The sequence below is a fragment of the Pholcus phalangioides genome, unplaced genomic scaffold (genome assembly GCF_987345545.1).
Source record: "Pholcus phalangioides strain wild (caught in Gottingen) unplaced genomic scaffold, Ppha-v1.0 ptg000007l_1, whole genome shotgun sequence".
NCBI classification, from domain to species: Eukaryota; Metazoa; Arthropoda; class Arachnida; order Araneae; family Pholcidae; genus Pholcus; species Pholcus phalangioides.
The window spans coordinates 59,666,466-59,687,852 of record NW_028301600.1 but is presented as its reverse complement, the minus strand read 5'-3'; the positions used below and the strand labels follow the sequence as shown (position 1 = coordinate 59,687,852).

At 37.0% G+C, this 21,387-nt stretch overlaps 1 protein-coding gene and 1 long non-coding RNA gene across 4 annotated transcripts in view; one reads left to right on the top strand and one right to left on the bottom strand.

Moving 5' to 3' along the window:
- Positions 1-11,088: 11,088 nt before the first annotated feature.
- LOC149085568 (uncharacterized) lies at positions 11,089-15,277 on the bottom strand. Its single transcript, XR_016192862.1, has 3 exons — positions 15,038-15,277; positions 14,166-14,402; positions 11,089-13,360 (listed from the first exon to the last, which is right to left on the bottom strand). It is a non-coding gene; the product is annotated as an uncharacterized LOC149085568 (long non-coding RNA).
- Positions 15,278-18,867: 3,590 nt separating this feature from the next.
- Positions 18,868-21,387, top strand: part of LOC149085566 (serine/threonine-protein kinase Sgk2-like) — a 125,321-nt gene continuing 122,801 nt past the window's right edge. Inside the window, exon 1 of one of the 3 annotated variants that reach the window (XM_089233674.1) lies at positions 18,868-19,152. The gene's annotated coding sequence lies outside the window, so the exon portion shown is untranslated. The remainder of the gene's footprint in view (positions 19,153-21,387) is intronic. The other 2 variants (XM_089233676.1, XM_089233675.1) reach the window with 2 other exon arrangements.

Genomic DNA, 21,387 nt, shown 5'->3' with positions numbered 1-21,387 from the left:
AGACACCATGTGAAATCGCAAGATGGCATGTTTCACAACTGTCCGAAGTGTATGCGGGTTCAGCACGTGGCGTGAAATGCTGCCTTCAAAGTCAGGTAAAGTTCTTGGATTGTCACGACTTACCAGACGTTTCAAATGCCCCCAAAGCCAAAAATCGCATGGATTAAGGTTCGGGGAGGCCATAGATTAGAGAAGTGCCTGCTGATGACACATTCTTCTGGTAAAATTGTTTTAAGAACATTCTTAACATACACTGCAATGTGTGGAGGAGCTCCGTCTTGCATAAAGATTGTGTCTGCAAGGCAGTGACGTGCTTGCAGAGCCGGAAAAATATCGTTCTGTAATAGCAATGCATATCGCTTCCCGGTGATCGAACATGTCACTAGACCTGTAAGATGTAACTCCTCGTAGAAGTAGGGGCCGAGAATAAATCATACAGTAAATCCACACCATACCGTCATTTTTGTTGAATGCAACGGAACCTCTAAGATAGCGTGCGGATCTTCTGTTCCCAAATTCGGCAGTTGTGAGTATATTGACTCTCAACTCACTTGGATGACTGCACCATCCAAGTGAAAATGCGCTTCTTCTGTCCAGAGGATATTCCAAGGCCATTCTGAATTGACCTCAACGCGAGCTTGAAACTGCAGTGAGAACCGGAGTCGAGCGTCATAATCATGTGGAAGCAACCGCTGCACAAGTGAAAGTCTACAGATAATATCGAAGGTAATCCACATGATCTTATGGACATTTGAACGTGGCCTATCCAACGCCTGTGCTACACACCTGACACTAGTGCTACCACGAGAATTTGAAGCTCTGTCCTCTTCCATCTGAAGCGAAACCTCCTGTACTGCGTCTATAGTTACAGTTTTCCTTTCTCTTCCAGGACGAACAGCCAACGATCCTGTGGTTTCAAATTTCGTTATCATACTCCGAAGGTTTTTAACATTCATTGGACTTTTTCGAATTCTCTTCCAAGTCCGTCCGATATTTCCGTAGAGCAGTTACTGCGGAATTGCGGTTTTGGTAAAGCAATTTGACCAAGGAAGCGCAATCTCGTAAACTTATCGCCATTGTGAGCAGCAAACACATTAAGAAACAAGATCCCCGCGAATGTTCCAAGGTTTTATAACAGCTGCTGCGCGACATCACATAAATTTACATGTTTACTACAGGTATTCAAAGTGAAACGCCCTCTGGCGGCGACATGTGCAAATACCCCCCCCCCCCCCCGAAACAAATTCCCATCACTTCATGAAGTCCTCCACAAACTTTCACACTTTTCTGCTGGCTGGTTTCACCTGTAGGCTACCTTTTAAACTAGGGTCTTGTAATTATGGACTATGGACGCCCTGTATGTTTCTACAGCCAACGGTTCAAGAGTTATTTAAGGTGAAACGGACTTCACCCTGCCATGCAGGGCCGGGCTTAGGAATTTCGTGGCCCCTCCAAAAAAAATTTTATGTAATCTCTCTCCGACTCTTAAACTTTTCGAGTTACGAACGTAAATCTTGAGGTGGGGGGGGGGGGGGGGATCGTTGAGGAAGAACTCATTTTTTCATTATTTCAGGAACGCGTTGATAGTTGGGATCGTATTTTTCCATGGAGCATTTTTCCATGGTCCATATAGCGTATATACCAAGTTTCAATGGAATACGTCTACCAGAATACTCTCTCCTATGGTCTCATTAAGATTTGTCTCAATTTGGCTTCATTCCGATAAGCAGTTTTGAGAAAAAAAATACTCAGATTATACGGGAATTTTAATTATAATCACAGTGTATATGGAATCGTATGGTTGAATCTAATGTACTACATATTAGCTTATTGCTAGGGATATATAAATTTCGCAAAAAAAAAAATTTAAAAATCATAAATTTCGCATTTATTCGCAAAAAAAGGTCAGAAATTTCGTATTTTTTCACACAAAAAATAAATATAATATAAAATATAATAATATAATAATAATATAATATAATAAAATAATAGCATATCATAGGCCCTCGGCTAAAATGATTTTTCTGAGGTCCCCTCCCCTACCTTGCTAGAAATGCTTACTCTCGATAATTTGAACCAGATCTCATTTTCATGAGGCTCCTCTGCACATGAGGTTTCTGGGTCGTGCTCGGTCTGATCCATGCATTAAGACGACACTGGTTGGATGTCATGTGTAAAGTCAATTTATTTTAACTCTTTTCTGCTGCTGTGTCTTCAGCAGACTACTATGCCTTTCAGTAGAGTCTCGTTTATCCGACCTTCCGTATTATCCGACGTCCCACCGAAAAAAATAAGATCAAGCACCAACTGTTGAGCTTTCCGAATTTCTCATAGCGACGGAGTTAAGGATCTAGAAACTACAATTAAATACATTGAGCAACAAGAAGAAGCTACAGGAATCGACATGATGCTGCAAAGATGGCAAGATTTGGCAGCGAAGAAACTGCACTCGTCAGGAAAGCAGACTACGATCAATTTTTGTTTTAAATCACCACAGGACTGAACTTTTTTAAGCACTGTATTTAACTTCAAAATATTCTGTAACTTTAAATTCATTTTCTCACTTATTTTTTTCGGTTGTTTTGCTGTAAACATGATTATTAGGTTCGTAATGTGCAAAATTATAACATTGTTTGACGTTAAATAGACTTTTCCTTAACACCTCCGTATTATCCGACGTTCTGCCGGCCCGTTTATATCGGATAAGCGAGACTATACTGTACTCATTTGCCAATTTTTTTTTTTTTTTCGTAAAAATGCTCTTGAAATTTGAGTCCAAAAGATTTCAAATATACTAACTTACTCCACAAAACATGTGCGAATGGAAAGTTTGATCCATTCAAATTGTCGATTAGCACAATTTTCCCACAGAACTCGGAAGCGAAAGTCAACTGAACCCGTATTTTAGGAGCTAGAATTTCATTGTCAAAACTTATTTTTAAGAAACTTATGCTGGAGTCTTCATATTTATTGAGAAAAGCAGCAATATATGATATTCGCTCAGATGAATGGCACCTTTGAACCACGAATTCTGCCTGGTTACTACAGGCGTCGGGAAGCATTTTGCTGCCAGTAATAGCCTACTTATACAGTGATACTTTTTTTTGTTTTTGGTAGCTTAAATACTTACTGCTCATTTTTCTTCAGTGCAAATAAAGTTATCTTCGTCTTGGCCACAACAGAATTAAATTCTTTGAATTCTTTAATGAATGTATCTCCCACAAGATTCACTTTATGCGCCCAGCATTGGTATTGTAAAATGTTGTCACCAAGAATTATTTTTAATAATTTGAAGCACGAAGACGCAGTCATGTAATGCGCGAAGTCTGATACTAGATCCTTTTTTTTTTTGGTTTCGTATTCTTTTAAGGTGCCAATTATAGCTTGGAGAAACACACGGAAGAATTGTTATTGTTATTGTTTATTGTTTTGTTCTTTATGGTAAGAACGTTGGACGTTCTAGTTGGAATGTTGCTCTTATTCGTTTACGCCAGGGTCGATCAACTTTCTGGATATTCCGGACCATATTGTAAGGAAAACTTTTTTGGGCCACATTGGCAAAATAATTTAAATGATAGTTAATGATACTAATAGCTTTTAAAGCCAAATAAAACGAGCCGAGCTCTTTCTTCTTCGCTTTGTTGCCAAAACATACAGGGTGAGCAAAAAGTCGGTGGAAACTTTAAAAATTCATAAAAACCGGAAAAATAACCGAAATAAAAAACGGTTTGCGCGGTTAGCATCGCTAGGTCATGGGAATTTTCTAAGACAGGAAAAAAATATAACTAAAAAAGCCGATAGATGGTGCTGGTACGAGTGACTTCGGTGGAAATATGCAAATGAGACGGTTATAAGAACTTGCGCTCCTAATCCACAAGCAGTTCACCGTTGTAAACCGTGTATGTGAAGAAGGATGCTGAGTGCGAAAGATAAAGCTTTGTTGGTGAAGTTGTTTCACGTGAACCAGGAATCATCGAACATTGCCTTGCGTAAATTCCGAGTTCAGAAGAATGTGAGGACTGGAAAAGGGCCTTTAACAGCGACAGGCCTCATAAAGCTTGTTTAGCGGTTTGAGGAAACTGGAACGCTGGAGGATCATGTAAGCGCCGGACGACCATGTTTAAATAAGGCACGTTCGCCGCGCGTTGCAGCCGAAATGGAAGCGAAGCGTTAGCGTCCGAATCAGCTGCAGGGACCAGCAGTACTCGTAAAGCCACCAGACGATTGGAATTGCCATCATCCTCGATGTGCAGTATTCTTCGTGGAATCCTTGATCTGTACCCATACAGATTGCAGTCGTGTCATGAACTTTTACCAGCGGATACCTTACAGAGCGAAGCATTTGCGAAGTGGACTTTCTCCAAAATCGAACAGAATCCCTCCTGGGTCTTTAACATCTTGTGGACAGATGAAGCTCATTTTTCGCTTCATGGTGACGTTAATACTCATAACTGTCGCATCTGGATGACGTCTAATCCAGAGTACACACGCAGAAACCATTGCATTCCCCAAAAGTGACAGTATGGTGTGTGGGTTCACAGGTTCGTTCATCATAGGACCCTTCTTCTTTGAAACGCAGTGCCCAGTGAATGGGTGGAAAACGGCTACGGTGAATGTTATTTAACGCTTCTGCGTGAGAAGGTCGTGCCATGTTTGCGTGAAAGCGACACGCTTTCCACCGTCACGTTTATGCAAGATGCAGCAACTAGTCACACCTAGCATTCCTGATACGATACAGACGTTCGGGGAAGATAAAAATCATTAGCAGGCGTTGAAGGTTCCCATGGCCTCCTCGGTCTCCAGATTTGGCACCGGCAGACTTGTGGTTATGGGGATATTTGAAATCCGGGGTGTATCGATCCGGTTCATCCAATCTGTCGGAACTGAAAGATGCGATCCGCCGAGAGGTGTCATGTATACATCCTCACCTGCTGCACTCTGCCGTTGCTGGATCTGTGACTCGCTTGCAATGTGTTATCCCCGTGGTTGTGGTCATGTGGAACACATACTGCTGTAATAAACGATTTGGAGGCATTCTGTTCGTTATTTGCGTATCTTTTCTTTGACTTGTGTACGTCAGCGCCACCTATCGGCTGTTTTGAGTTATTTTTTCCCCCTGCCTTAAAAAAATTTCCGTGACTTAGCGATGCTAACCTTGCAAACCGTTTTTTATTTCGGGTATTTTTCCGGTTTTTATGAATTTTTAAAGTTTCTACGGACTTTTTGCCCACCCTGTATTTCAATGTCTGAATGCTAACCTTGCAAACCGCTTTTTATTTCGGTTATTTTTCCGGTTTTTATGAATTTTTAAAGTTTCTACGGACTTTTTGCCCACCCTGTATTTCAATGTGACATATGACAGACATATCGGAACTGTTGAATCAGTACCTAATTCCATTTTTTGAATTTCAAAATGGCTTCACAGCTCAATCTCAACAGGGCAATGCACCCCGCCCCCCACAATGCATATTCGACCTGGAAATGGTTCCTTGCGAATGGGATTCAAGTGATGGACTGGCCCGCATATTCTCCAGACCTCAGTCCGATGGAAAACATGTGGCCTACAGTGGTGAGCTAAAGTGCATGAGCACGGCAAGCAATACAACAGTGTTTCAGAACTTGAACGGGTGATCTTCAAAGTGTGGCAAAATATTCCTCCGCAGTATCGCCAAAAACTTGTTGAATCGACGCATAGACGAGTATTTGGCATTATACAGACCAATGTAAAATTTATTGGATGTGAAAATATAATTTAACATGAATTTTTTTGAGTGGCTTTATCATTTTGGGACAGGTTTTGATTCCACTATTCGATCTAATTTTTTTACCCCTCAAAAGAAATGTAGACATATGTTAAATTATTATTATAGTTTTAATCCTTGTGAAAAAAAGTCGAGGATTTTTAGTTAAAAAAGAATTTTCACTTCGAAAAAAATAAATTATGTTATTTATAGAATATATTGTATGTGTGGCTTTATCATTTTGGGACGCACCTTATTTTCGAGAGCAAGTATGTAAATTTTTAGGCAGGTATTTCCAGCTAGGTAGAGGGAATGAGAACATCGCTGGAGACCCCCGATAACGGTTCACAAAAGGATCGGTGTCCTTTAAGATGAGTTGACCATGATCGAAGATACAGTAGCTTATTTCAAAAATTAACCAAAAAATAACTCTTCCTCGTGGGTGGAGATACGGGGGGCCCCCCCCCCTTCAGCGTCAAAGGTGGAATCGACTGATCCAATGTATATATGAATTGAGTTAATCATCATTGTGCCCCCCAGACTTCCAAGTCTATCTTCGCCTATGCTCATCCTGTTAGTAAAAAACTTTAAGAAAGTGATATCCTCTCCCGGCAAATAACGTCAAATGTCATGTGATGCAGTTTATCGATTTCTTTAATTCTGTATTCTATGAGACTCGATTATACCTTTTCGTACGCTACGCTCGAAATTTAGAGCACCGCCATGTAACCGAATCCTTTCATTCCGAATAGTAAACGAGTAACCCGCCTCTAGAAATCAATTTCCTTCTTTAGATATAGTTTCCAGAATTGTAATTGAAATGAGGATGATTAATCCCAAGAAAACAGGAACAAAACTGTGTTTAGATATCTTAAAAATATATTGATTGAATGAATCCTAATACTGTATCACTTTAGAATTAAATTTAAGAGTTTTCGGGTTTTTTGGCCGAATACAGTTTTTGTCTTCCGACGTTTCGTTCGCACGAGTGGCGAAAATTTTCAAGAACTGAAAAATTGATTGAAAATGTTCGCCACTCGTGCGAACGAAACATCGGAAGACAAAAACTGTATGCGGCCAAAAAACCCGAAAACTCTTAAATTTAATTCTAATTTACTCGATGTGTGTGTCCACGAAAGCCTTTTTTGTTTCACTGTATCGCTTTTTTTTAACTGCTGCCGAACAGTAGTTAGAGGATTTAAAGCATTTGTGTGTTGAAAATTCCTAAGTAAATGATATTTTCAAGGTAGGATATTACATTTAATCGTTCTTGTCGCACCAAAACGGTCATTTTCTGTACACGAGGGCGAATTAGACCTGGACCTACAATTTATTGCCGATTCCGGGCTGCTGTTTTTATACTCTCCGAGAGGTTGGTGCGCTAACCCCTTGATGTGAGACTTGCTGCGGTAGTAATCTTTTTCTGTGGTCATGTAACGTTTCTGTTGTACTCCTGTGTCAGAAAATTTTTCTGACAAGGACGAAGCTGGTATCGAACTTGCGACACCTCTAAACATCCTTTGGTACATTAGGCGATTATCTTATCGACCTGGGCTACAGTGCCCGGTAGGATATTGCCTGTCCAGTCCATAAACTTAGCTATACGCAATCTTCTGGCTCTGGGAGGTACAAACTTCCTAATTTTCGAATGCTACCATTAAACTTATTGGTTGCATTTGCTCAAAAGTTGCATGCTTAGCATCTGATTATAGGTCCCACAAAGCAGTTTGAAAGAAGAGCAGAATTCTGAGATGAGAACTATAATAAAAAATGCTTCTCAATGCTCTGTGGCAGGGGTTCTCAACCTGTGCTCCGCATAGCCCTTACAGCCCCGTGTGCACTTCCTATAGAGTCTCCGCGGCTGCTCTAGTACAATAAAATAAATCGATAAATCTGATAGATAAATGAACAAAGAGAGGCCTATGTGGGGCTCCACCAAAGGAATTAATTATTCAAAGGGCTTCAAAAAAGGTTGAGAATCGCTGTTGTGTGGGATTGATGTCGAGAAAGCGTATTGACCACTCTACTCGTAGATGGCATATACAACGTAACTGCGAATAATCTACGAAACGAAAATGGGTGATAAACGAGCCCAAGTGGAACATAAAAAAACCATAGCAACATATAATCCTATCTCTAACCGCTTTCGAGATATGGTGGAAAGTGGATTATGGAAGAAAAATGCGCGTCTCTCTCTCTCTCTTGCCTGAAGAAACACAAATTTGTGCAATTTTATTTTTGAAAGACCTACATTCAAATTAAGTACATATTTGGAAAGAACAGAAAAATCCCATAAAAGGAGTCACCATTTCCATCAGAATATCTGGATTTAATCGCTTTACGATCAAGGATGTAATATTGCGTCTAAACGCCAGTGAAATAAATTCAAAAAAGTTCTCTCTGTTATCTTTCCTCTCTCCTCATCACCGTGAAGCTTTGTTGCAACCTTACGAAAAAAAGGTTTTTTTTACCTCCGTGATGTATTCTTCTACTATATACATCTAAGAGCGAAAGAAAACAGGTAGGTGAGGGTAGAAAGAGAGAAATCTACTTCGTACCTACTCTATCATCTGTAAGTATTACAGATAAGAGGAGAGAGACGTAAGAGTATAATAGATAAGTATATCTTTCTCTCTCTTATACTTATGTATTATACTGTTTTCCTTTCATGTGTTTTATCACTCTTTTCTACTTTTTCTTTCCTTCCTTTTTCTAACATGCTGTTAGGTTAGGAGAGGGTTACCATATTTATCACCGATTCGTCAAACAGAGATCATCTGAATTTCTTGCCAATCGCTTGTAAGCAAAGGTATCTGACTACCTTCCTTGTCACTTTTTCTAGGGACTTTTCCAGACTATAAACATGTTTCTGAACAATTTTTCCGACTTGTGTTCCTATCCTGTATGTTGTGTAGCAGTTCAAGTTTCTCTCTGTCTTGTTTTGGAAAGCATTCAGTGGTATTGTGCAATACAGCGATGTTTCGTGTATAAATGAGAAACATTTGCAACAACGAAAAATTTTTAACAAGTCTGGAACTTGGCGGAGGAATAAGGGTAGAGAGAGGGAAACCCTATTTTTTCTCCGCAAACATTGTGTCACGTGACTGTCGTCCTTCCCTGAGCTGGTAAATTTCATTCTACGGCCCTTTTCTATGGTGAGCAGGACGAGGTGCGTAAATTAGTTTGAAATCTTCATGAAAAATGATAACTGCGTGTTGTGCTTACGGCTGTTCCGAAAAACAAGTCAAAGGAGGACCACTTTTCTCATGTGTGTATTATTATTAAATATTTGAATGTTTTTGAATAAATATAAGGTATTAAAGCTCGCGCGTGTGTGTGAAGAAAGTTCATCAAAGAGCGTGTTTTCTAGCGTGATAAGTCTTAAGATCTTGCATATTTTTCAACAATATTTATCTTAACTTATGAGGCTATTAATAATTAATCGAATAATTACTCATTTTTGAAGTTATATCTGAAATTAGTTGCAATTTGATCCTTTTATTTGAATGCTGTCGGAGTACGCTTACATGTTTCTCTTGGCGACCGCATTTTTTCGCCAAATGAGATTCGTGTTTTGATGACTGAAGTAGCCAAATTTTTGTATGAAATTAACATCTTTGGAAATTCAAAGGTCTAATGAGTGCCACAGTATTTTTAAACATTTTTGTTTACAAAGAAATCTAATTTTTATGACTTTTTAGAAATTAAATTTTTGGAAATTTATCATAATTTTTGATCTGGAATTTTTTTTTTTCATGAACAGAAATAATTTTTTTGAATAACAGAAAAAAATTGGTTTTTTTTCGTAAATTTCCTTTATTACGTGAAACACGAGGTTTCCAAAAATCATCATTACTAATTATTCTTATCTCACCCATCATTTGTGTAATAAGTTTGTGTGAATATCAGTTAATAGAATGTACTTTACTGTTGCATTGAATGACGGGTGTTGGCTCTTTTTGTATATCCTTGGGGAGAATTTTTAAATCATTTCATGACTTAATGCTAATTGCAGATATTCATATTTGAATATTTTGCTGCAAATCTATCAGACTGATTTTGTGAACCTTGTTCAAAGATACATAAGTTGATAGTTGAGGTGCGATTGCATAAATTATGTAAATGAAAACTTTTCGTGGTGAACGGAGGAAATTAGTGAAATGTCTAATAAAGAGCATGGGTGAAGATATGGGGGGGGGGGGGTCCCTCAGCATCAAAGATGGAGCTGACTGATCTGGAGCTGTATATGCATATATATGAAATCGTGCCGATCCCCCCCCCCCCCAGACCTTCAAGACTATCTCCGCTTCAAACTCGTTGAATTCAAATTGTGATTTTAAAAAAATTATCAATTTCTCGGAAGTTTACCGCGGAGCTCCTCTGAGAAAACTTTAAAAACCATCGAACTGAAAAGAGTAGAAAGAGGAAAACAACACGCGTCGCCAAATTAGAGATAGTAGCCAACCACTGCAACTCCACCAACTTCAGTCACGTGGTGTTATGTTGGCGGGCGCTGCATGAAAGAAATAAATAGGCTTACTTTTTCTCTATATTATTTCTTCTTTGAGGTCTGGACATACAGGGTGGGCAAAAAGTCCGTAGAAAATTTAAAAACTCATAAAAACCGGAAAAATAACTGAAATAAAAAATGGTTTGCGGGGTTATCATCGCTAGGTCATGGGAATTTTTTACGACAGCGAAAACTAATTCAAAAACAGCCGATAGATGGCGCTGACGTACACAAGTCAAAGAAAATATACGCAAATAACGGACAGAATGCCTCCAAATCGTTTATTACAAAGCGCTTGAAGAGGCAAGCGCTTTGGTTTATTATAGCAACATGTGTTCCACATGGCCACCACCACAGGGAGTAACATATTGCAGGCAAGTCACAAATCCAGCAACAGTAGAGTGCAGCCCACATACACTGTTTGCAACGGTGAACTGGTTGTGGAGTGAGGACTGTGCGAACCGTCGTCCTACGCAACCGCATCACCCTTTTGGAGCGAAGCAGGCAAAACATTTCCTGACCATGTTAATGCAATGGGGAAATTCCAAATACGAGACATGTACATTCCGTTTTTTTTCACTTCTCGGCCAATAATTATGTATTCTTTATCTTCAAAAAAATGAATACTTGCTTTCGTACACGAAACACCCTTTCTTTTCCAACAAAAAACAACATACATTTCTAATATTGTGTTTTGCATTTTGGCGATGGCTTCCACTTCGAAACAGTAAATATTTCCGCGAATTAACTGCTGAAAAAAAAAAAAAAAACTTTCAATGCATGAAATTAAATAAAAATTAGAGGGAAAAAAAAGTTTAATATTTTTTTTTCAAACATTATACATACAACAATGTGCACATACAAGTTTTTTCCAGTAAACCATTTACAAACAGGTCCAGAGAATAATTTGGAATATTAAAATCACAATTCACAAGAGCACTCATATGTTTGCTATCTAATAATTACTTAGTTACAATGCAAACATTTGTTTAGTATTTTATACAGACAAACTCTAAATTTGAAGGGATTTTTTTCGCCCTCCAACATATGCAATTATTCACAGCATATAAGAAATTATTTTCATCACGACTCTACAACTGCCATGTTTTCTCACATTGCAAAGGTACCAGAAACTAACATTTTTTCCTCTAATTAAGACTTTGAAATAATTATTGCATACATATCTCATCAGTAATCAACACATTAAGGAAGATGACCAGGTGGTGGCCCAAAATTTGGAACAGCTTTGGTATAAGGGACAGGTTGGCGATTTTCGGCGACTTTTTTTTCCCGGCGCCAAATATGTCAGACGGCCCGAGAAAAAGCCTCCAGACACTACGTGCGCCAGAAAAAAAAAGTCGCCAGCATAGAAAACAGTAAAAACAAATGGCATAAACAAAAATAAGCTGTGGAGTATTTAAAAAATAAAACTGGATAAAAAAAATGAAATCAGGGTTTAAATAAAACCCGGACCGTTGTGAATAAATAACGATCCTGCTGTATAAATAAAAATATTCTATGTATTATAAATTAAAACCCGGACTCTTTTCGAGAATCCGGGTTCTTATAAATAATCAACGGTCCTGCATGTTGTATAAATAAAAATATTCTATTTATTATAAATTAAAACCCGGACTCTCTTTCCGAGAATCCGGGTTCTTATAAATAATCAACGGTATAAAATAAATAAATAAAATAAAAAGGATGCAGGGGCATCCTGCATGTAGAAAAGAATAAATATTGGAAAATATTAAAGGTACAACCTGAGGGAAAAGATGTCCAAAATAATTCCAATTAATCCGACACACACTACAACATATATACGGAAGGAAGAGAAAATATGAAGAACTATCCCAACGGTTTTTCAAAACGCCGCGGCTATTAAGTGACGTCATTTGGAAGAAAAAAAGAGAGAGGATAGAATGAGAAAAAGAGAAAACCAGTTTCAAAACGGCAGTAAAACCCGTTTGAAAGACGCGCTAGGACGCTAAGAACACGGAAAAACAACAGTCAGCGCCACCGACTGGCAGAATTCTACGAACATTCTGGAACAACGACAACCCAGCAGAACAACAACAAACCAGAGCGCGCCAACGATGGCAACTTATCGCCGGAAGAAAAGTCGCCAATTTGGCGTGTCCCTTATACCAAAGCTGTTCCCAAAATTTCAATAAAAGATATTTCACAGGCGATACATTATAATTTAAATGAACTTGAAACTATCCAAAAACAACTGCATTAAATTGGCATTTTCATAATTATGCAATCAAAGCTCAAAGGGGGACCAGAGGTGACAACATGAAGAAAGCAGGGCATTGTGTATTCATCAATTGGAGAGTTGACATGGAACAACATACAAATACAATGCCACAACAGACAAAATGCCCAACGAGTTGGCTGATAAAAAGATGCCCATAACATGTAAGTCACAAATGAAATCTTACAGGACCTATCCTAATAGACAGTCAATTATTAGAGCACAATCCAGGGGAGTGCTTCCTTGTGCTCTAACATTTTCAACATATGAGAAAGCTTCGCTCATGAAACCTGCATAACATTCGGTAGAGCTCACCCATGATCTCAGCATCGCCGGGTGGGGAAGGGTAAACTTTTTTTCACAAATTTATATATAATTATATGAACAAGGAGAATAAAAATATAATGTAAGTGCAAATTCTTTCATACACGATGTGTATCGTCTCCTACTCGGTTTCACATTTTTATTTCTCAGCTGATATACTAGGAGTTCAAATGGGACAACTCCAAAAGTGTCTTTTAACAAGGTAGCAGTTTGCATGGGCATTCCACATACTTTTTGCACCGTTGTTAACATTGACGTAAGATCTGATATTTTTTTCACCCTTCGTTTCAATCTTTACTGGAGCAGTTTTATTTTGCGCCTCGGTTCAGCTTTGGTGGGACTATCTGACTTTGGCACTTCAGAACTGATCTGGCCTGGAAAATTAGGGCAATCCTCCCTTGACAAAGTGACTGTAGCCAGTTCTGATAATGCTGTAGCAGCTGCTTCAAATTCATTTTCAACATCTGATTCATCAGTGTTCGCCATGTTGTCATGATTGTGAACAGCAGTTTTCAACCTTTTAAAAATCTGCAAAAAAAAAAAAAAAATCCAAATTAAAATATTAATGTCATATACAGTAAACCTCTTATAATGGCCACCTCTGAACTACTGCCATATTTTGTTGAAACCAAAGGATTCTGTCTCAGACTTAACATTACAAGTAACCTTGGATAAACTATTTCCGAACTAACACTTGACACTGAGTTAAAAAAATATAATTAGCACAATTAGAAAAATTTAAAAAAAAATTCAAGTTGATTTTCAAGGCAGTCCCCCACCCACCAAATTCTATGAAAAGAACGACTATGTGTGTATGCTTTCTATTCCTGGGTATAAACGCTAGATAGGTGTTGACGGCAGTGGAGAGGGGAAAAAAATCTTACAGATTAGAGGGGGACAACAGAAGACATGCTGTCAACACTAATACACAAGCTGTCCAATTACTAGAAAAGCTTTGTTTATATGGCACTCCCTACATCAAGGCATGGTTCAATCAAAAAAAATGGACCTTGCAAATAGCAAATGAATAGAAATATCCAGGCCATAAATTTTTTGGGAGGGATGTGTCAATCTTCTTTTCCCAAGAATGTCTTCAGCTATCGGACTGAACATAGAAATGCCCTGGAAAGAAGGCTTAATTTATTTTGGATGGTCCTGTTAGTGGCCGCTGTTAGGTGGTTTTACTGTAATTTTCCATTATAGAGTTTGTATAATTGAATACACTGGTTAATCAAATATTATGTGCCAGAACTGTTGATAACCACTTAAGTGGGGCCGATTGTACTAAAAATTTGAAACCACTTAAACAAGGAAAAATAACTTAATATCTTACCACTGGAGGGTGTTTAATAAGTGATCAGCGTCGCTTCTGCAAAGGTTGAGGGCGATGTGGAAAATTGAATACAATAGAAACAGCATGTTTTTTCAAATAGCGTTGAGAAGAGGACTTGTAGCTCTCAGCTGCGTGCTCTCAGCACGAATATAACAAATGTTTTAGCAGGATGTCAAGACTTTCTTTTCACAGCTTCCACCCATTGTTTAAGAACTTCTGCGTTTCGAAGAGGGAAACCTTTATTTAAAAAAAAAAAAAAAGTATATTCATTACCAGGCTTCAAGAAAGCAATAGAATCAATCAATCATTGTTCATAATAGTAGCTTAACAATGATAATTGTTTGATAATTATAATACATTAATAATATAATTAGATATGAACATAATTATAACACTGATGATTATGATACATTTATGATTTTGCATATTTCGCTTTTCATATTTAGCAAAAACTGATGATGTAAATAATATTAATTGCATTTTACTACTCCTTATTCTCACATTATTTTCCCAAAATTATTTTTACCGGAAATAGAAAAGTTTAGGTCCTTTGTTTGTTTGATATTTACACGGGATAATTTTAGTTCTGTAAGGCATTATCAGTTTTTTTTCGGACATAAATGCAATTTTTAATGAAGCGTATTTCGTCAGTATTTCTGTAATAAAAATTCTAACCCCAACAGTAATAAGCAATTTCTACACGATTTCAAAAAATATTTTTGAAGTTTAAAATTCATGCGATATTAATTTGTTATTTTGAATTATGCTCATTAAACAGAAATTGAACGTGAAATGAGAACTACATGCATTTAATTTTACAATTATAGTATAAAAATGAATGCATCTTTTAACACAAAACCACGTGCACTTACTTATGAAAAACTGAAGTTTATTTCCATCTTCCTTCAATTTCATCATCGGTTGGAGAAATTATAGGCAGAACACAATATCACCACTTGTGTATATGCAGATGGACAACTATATTAATGAAATAATATGAAAACAACTGAAAAAAACACTCGAGATGGAAGTTTTCCCCCATTGTTTACATGCTGAAATAGCAATGTTTTGCCCGTCTCGCTCCGTCACGCCCACTTTTGTATTCCTCCGCGTCGGCTCTCGCACTCCGTTTTGAGTTTTTCTACTGTCTTAAAAAATTCCCGTGACCTTTTTTAGCGATGCTAAACCTGCAAACCGTTTTTTATTTCGGTTATTTTTCTTATTTTTCCAGTTTTTATGAATTTGTAAAGTTTCTACGGACTTTTTGTCCACCCTGTATTTAGAAACACGTTTCTGAGTCACCCAGTGATAGTAGGCAGGAAACTACACTCGTTTTTACCATATTCGGAGATAGACTTTAATGGGGGGGACATGATAATTATTATGACAATGTGTATGCGCACATATAAGTGTCATCCGCACAAATCTTTGATGTTGAAAGGGTTGGGGCAATGCCCTCCGTATCTCCGCCCGTAATTTTTACTAACTCGGACTCAAACATATATTTGTTAGAATACGTTTACTATTAGAATTTAATTAGATCGTAAATTCAGAAAACGTTTAAAAAAATGACACAGTAAAGAAATGTTCGGGATCAGAGGACTAGTTCGTAAATTCGACTGGCGACTGTTTTATCTGTTTCAGTATAGGAGCTAAAACGAAATTTCGAAACTGATTGATTGCCTCGATATTTTAAATGAGCATATGAGACCTCTACATAAGTAAGCAGTCGAAGTATGTCAGCTAACCTAATTGATGAAGGAATTGATTGCCTAAATATGTAGTTTTTCCTCCAATCATAAACCATAGAGTGTATAATTGCAGTGTATAATTTCTATGGCGCAACCCTGTTTCACTCGAGGAGCCCTTTTTAGTATACAATTTATACTTCGGAACCCTTTAGGTCTTTTTTTATTTATTTATCAAATTTATTGATTTATTATTTGTAATGTTAAAAGAGAGGTAAAAGGATGAAATTCGCGCTCCTTCTAATTCAGCGCCCGGGGCAGTAGACCCGCTTGCCCCCTCTCCCCCAGTTGCGGCCCTGTCCTCGAGCGGCTGGGGAGCCTCTGAGAAGTGCACACGGAACCCCAACGTGGAACATCGGTTGAAAACCGCTGCTTAACATACTGTACATATACCCCACCCCGTCTCCTTTTTTCCCTCTTATTTCGCTGGCCATGAAATAAAAATAAACAAATTGGCAGTGCAAATTCTTGCAGTAAGTTTACTTGACATGACCACTTAGTTAAAACTCGAACGCTGCCTGAGATCTGGAAGCGGAACAACGTTTACAAACTGTTATGAAACAATGTTTACAGACTGTTATGAAACAATGTTTACAGACTGTTATGAAACAATGTTTACGAACTGTTATGAAACAATGTTTCGCAGCTGTATTGAGATAAAATGTTCAGCAACATTGTTTATGATTTGGACAAGGCTTTAGATATCGTTCCATAAACGAGTATTATCACAGACAGAGCCGCCCTTAGGGGTGTGCAACAGGTGTGGTTGCACCGGGCCCCACACTTACTTTAATAATTTCTTTCGTAAATTCTGAATTTTCATCAATTCTGGAAATCTGCATTTTATCAATTATTGAAATCTGCATTTTATCAATTATTGAAATCTGCATTTTATCAATTATTGAAATCTGCATTTTATCAATTATTGAAATCTGCATTTTATCAATTATTGAAATCTGCATTTTATCAATTATTGAAATCTGCATTTTATCAATTATTGAAATCTGCATTTTATCAATTATTGAAATCTGCATTTTATCAATTATTGAAATCTGCATTTTATCAATTATTGAAATCTGCATTTTATCAATTATTGAATTATTTCTTTCATAAATTCTGGACTTCCATCCATTCTGGAATTCTGAGTTTTTTTTCACCTAGAAAGAAATAAAAAATTCTAAAATTATTTATTTTTATCTGAAAAGAAATTATTCTAGAATTCTGCATTTTTATTAATTCTGAATTTCCACAAATATTGGAATTCTCAACTTTCATAATTTCTGGAATTATTTCTTTCATTTATTTTGAAATTTTTATCAGTTCTGAAACTATTTCTTTTATTTATTCTGAATTTTCATGGATGCTGGAATTATCTGTCAAATTTTTTTATCCTATTTTCAGTTCATCGATTCTAAATTTTCATTAGTTGCCTGACAATTTTTTTCATTAGGCCCTAATTTTGATTGGTTTTGGAATTATTTCTTTGATTAATTTAAAATTTTCTTGGTTCGAAATTTTCATTAATTTTCTTTTGTTAAAATTTACATTCCGTTGTGTGTGTCTATACTTTTGTATGGATATTTTTCAGCACTCCTGTATATTTTGTAATACGTACTTTATGAATCTTTGAGAATGCCCGATTTCCTTCTCCCACAGAATATATATTAACAGGGCTAATGGGAAACGGAATTATTAAGACGCCCCTGGCCCCACGTCTTGTAAGGGTGGCCGCGATCCCTGAAAAAATACTTGATGAACCAGGATAATGCATTCATTAAAATCATGTATGTCTCTCAAATCATGTGTGGTCCCTACGTCCTGCAGTATTAGAGATGTGATATCTACTATTGACCTATTTCTAGGATATGTGGAGTTGTTGAAAATTAATCTGACTTATTAAGCATACCTTGACTTATTCGGGGACACTATAGACTTCCGTTTAATTTTAGAGCAGTTCAGTTCGTGTCCAATTTAAGTGGTCCCTTCTATGGCACCTATGTTATTGGTCATCTAGCTCAGTGTTTCTCAACTTAGCGCCATATGGCCCCTCGTGATCCTGAGATATTGCAGGATGGATATGGGTAAAAATAAAATTGGAAGGGAGCCATGACAAGCTGCTGTTGGGGGGGGGGGGGCATACAGAGGTGTGAAAATAAATTCAGATGTAAAGAAATAAAACTTTTAAGTAAAATATGGACTATTTTCAAAATCCATCAGAACGAGGACCGCCTTAACGTATGAACCCACCGGGGACCTCGAGTGCACAAGGTGGTTCATGATAATGGGATCTGATACCACGTTTTGCGAGAATAATTTAAATTGGTAGGCAGGGCCATCTTTGTATGGGGCCCATCCAGCTATGGTCTGATGTCTATAGAAGTCTGACATGACGAGATGTGGTGCTATGATTTTCGAGAGTAAGTAAATATGTAAACTGTTACTTCTGGCAAAGTACGAAGCAGAGATTCTTGCTTCATTTTGGTGTTGGGACGGCCCTGCATAGACCCCCCCCCCCCACAAGAACAGCAGAACAATCACCGTTCAGTCATCCTGCTACGTCTGCTTACCATTAATCTGATTCATGTCTATCTGAATCAAACTGAACAATTTAAAACAGTCTAACCCTGGAAGTAGTGGGATTTTGTCGGAGTAAAAATTGGATAAAAATAAACTTCGTGACAGTTGAAATTAACTATAATCCCCCGAACGTATCACATTACTTCCACTGAATTAGCAAAGAAAATAAAATAAAAAAAATCAGAAGATTTAATAGAAAAATCAGAAAATTACCTTAATTTTTAAATTAAAAGGAAAATTTTCTTAATGTAGCAATGGGATTTTAGAAAAAAGAGATGTCTGAAGAGTTATCAATCATATATTGAAGACGCCAATAATTAATACCTATAAAAAAGTAAATGCAATTCGGGATAAAAAGAAAACGTAAATACACTGTTACAATAAAATTTGGCGCTAACCGACATCAGACGTATGCTTTTCACGTTCAGTTTCGCGCCACGTTCGGCCGAAAAAAGCTTCTCTAATGCTGATATGATGAGATAGATGTTGGACATGATACTTTCTTCCTCAGTGCATGTTCGCTATGTATAACCTGCTTTAGTTGTTTTTATTTATACAGGAGATTCTTGGAAGACAAAAACAAAAAAACACGCCAATCTCTCCATCTCCTCTCACGTGAATAAATGTCCGACTAAGAATTAAACTTGACTAGTTATAATCGGGTAAGTTCACGTTTTTCGTTTTCTTTAATAATTGACACACATGCTGTTATCGTAGTTATATCATTAAAATGCCTTGGGAATTTTTAAATAAATCGAAAGCATTTTTTTTTTCCACGATTTCCGTGTATCCGAAATTTTTCTTTGAGAAAATCATCAATTTCGGAAATATTGTTGAGCGTGTTTGATCGATGATACAATCAAGAATTAATAGAATATATCGTCCCTTCCCCTTATGCTAGAGACATGAATAGACACAAATTTTTACTTTTTAGGGTTTATCAGCTGGCTGGATCACTTATTTTGCTATCCAAGTTTTTCCAGAAACGCGAATGTGAAAGCGATTAAAAACTATCCTCTTGAAACCCGTTACAAAACATTTACGGAAAATAACAGCCGTAAAATAAACATTTCCTAAGTTTTTGAAATTTGCACATTCATGTTTCTGACATAAGGGACACGATATAAAATACTTTTAAATTTATATATCTTTGTAAATGAGAGAAAATTCTTATTGTTGAGATATCTAACAAAATCTCGTATGCAGTTGAAATAATCTAATCGTACTTTATTGCTATTTTGTGACTTCATTTTTTTTTCTAATAAAGTTTTATGGTATTATACGTGCTGATTGATAATCTAGAATTTTTCAGCAGATATATATTCTGTTAAATTAAAAAGTAGCATATTAACGCTTGATCGATTCTGACTGCATAATTGTAGACAAAGAATTTTGAAATACTGTATCGTGTAGGTTATAAAATAGAAGTTCCTTCAAATCGGACGTGGTTTCAATGACTAATCGAGTGTCATACTGCCATAAACTGAAGAAAAAAATATTTATATCGAAAATTTTAACTTTTTACCACGTTAACTTGAAATGGTTTTTTGTTAGTCCCTTAAATATAATTTTCAAATTAAAAGCATTCAAAAAAAATTTAGGAGGATCGGTATTAGTCGAGATCTAAACCTAAAATTTTCGTCTGGGTAATATGTGCGTGTTATATGGATGACTATTTGTGTATTTCCGCCAAATATTATGTTCGCCAGACTGCTATTCAATATAGAAATGGAAATTTTTTCCAGACACCGCATCCATCCGCAACCAATTTTCGTCTGGTGTTTTCACGACTAATGACAGCCCACTTTTCTCAACAAACCCTGGAATTCTCACAAATTTACCCACGTTTTTTCTCCTAGGTATAAAAGTTTGAGTTGTCGAAATGAGCCCATCCTTCACGTCGTCGGAACTAATCAATCACCAATTTAACTTCACCTAAGCTCAAAATTAAGATTAATCAAGGAAGCAGTAATTTCTCGCCGACTACTTTGAATTTACAGACAAAAAAAACCCCTTCGACCTATGATATTTACTTTTCATTGTTAGAGAATATTGATTTGCGATCAAAATTTATTTTTTCTATCCGGATTTGCGTGCTTGAACCCTTTTATCCTCGAAAAATATTTTTATTGAATTTTATATTGGGGGGGGGGTTTCATTATACTTATAATAAATATGAACTGGACGTAAGTTTTATTAATCTTATGAATGACTGGTTATAGTTGTGATGCAATCAAGCGCAATTTCAAAAGCTGAAAAGATGTGCAATGTTGACAAATCGATATTTTGGTACATGAAATGCTGGGTACCTCAACAAAAATATCTTCGGGCACATATACATCACGCATGTGTATGATGCCTAGCATCGGCCATATCTCGTGCTCCTTTATGAAATGATCAAGTCTATTCAAAACTTACTCTATGCTTTGTGAGAAAAAAACCTGACCCCTCTCTTTGGTCATATCCACGCTCATATACAGTCGAGCGACAAGTCGCAGAACACGTGTTTTTGTGTATTAGTGTGGACGTGTTCTGTGACAGTTATGAGTGGGCATGGCCTTAAGACAACTCCACACGATGTATCTTTATAATTTATTTTTTCATAAATTTTTTTATCAGAAAAATTGCCAAATAAAACTTTAACAAGACAAAATGGTTCACGATTGACGTCTTTAATCCACTCAGCGGCATTGACAAGACATCTCTCCTCCTTAAAAGCCCCTTATTTTAGCATTAATAAGCCCAAATATTTTGTAAAGTTGATTTCTCAATAAAACACTTTTCCCTATACCCTTACTTTGCACCTGCTGAAAATCGGAGGAAAGCCTACTTCAATAAAAGATATGGCATTTCACAAGGGGTTCAGCGATTTCTACAAGTACTGTGCCACTGAAAGG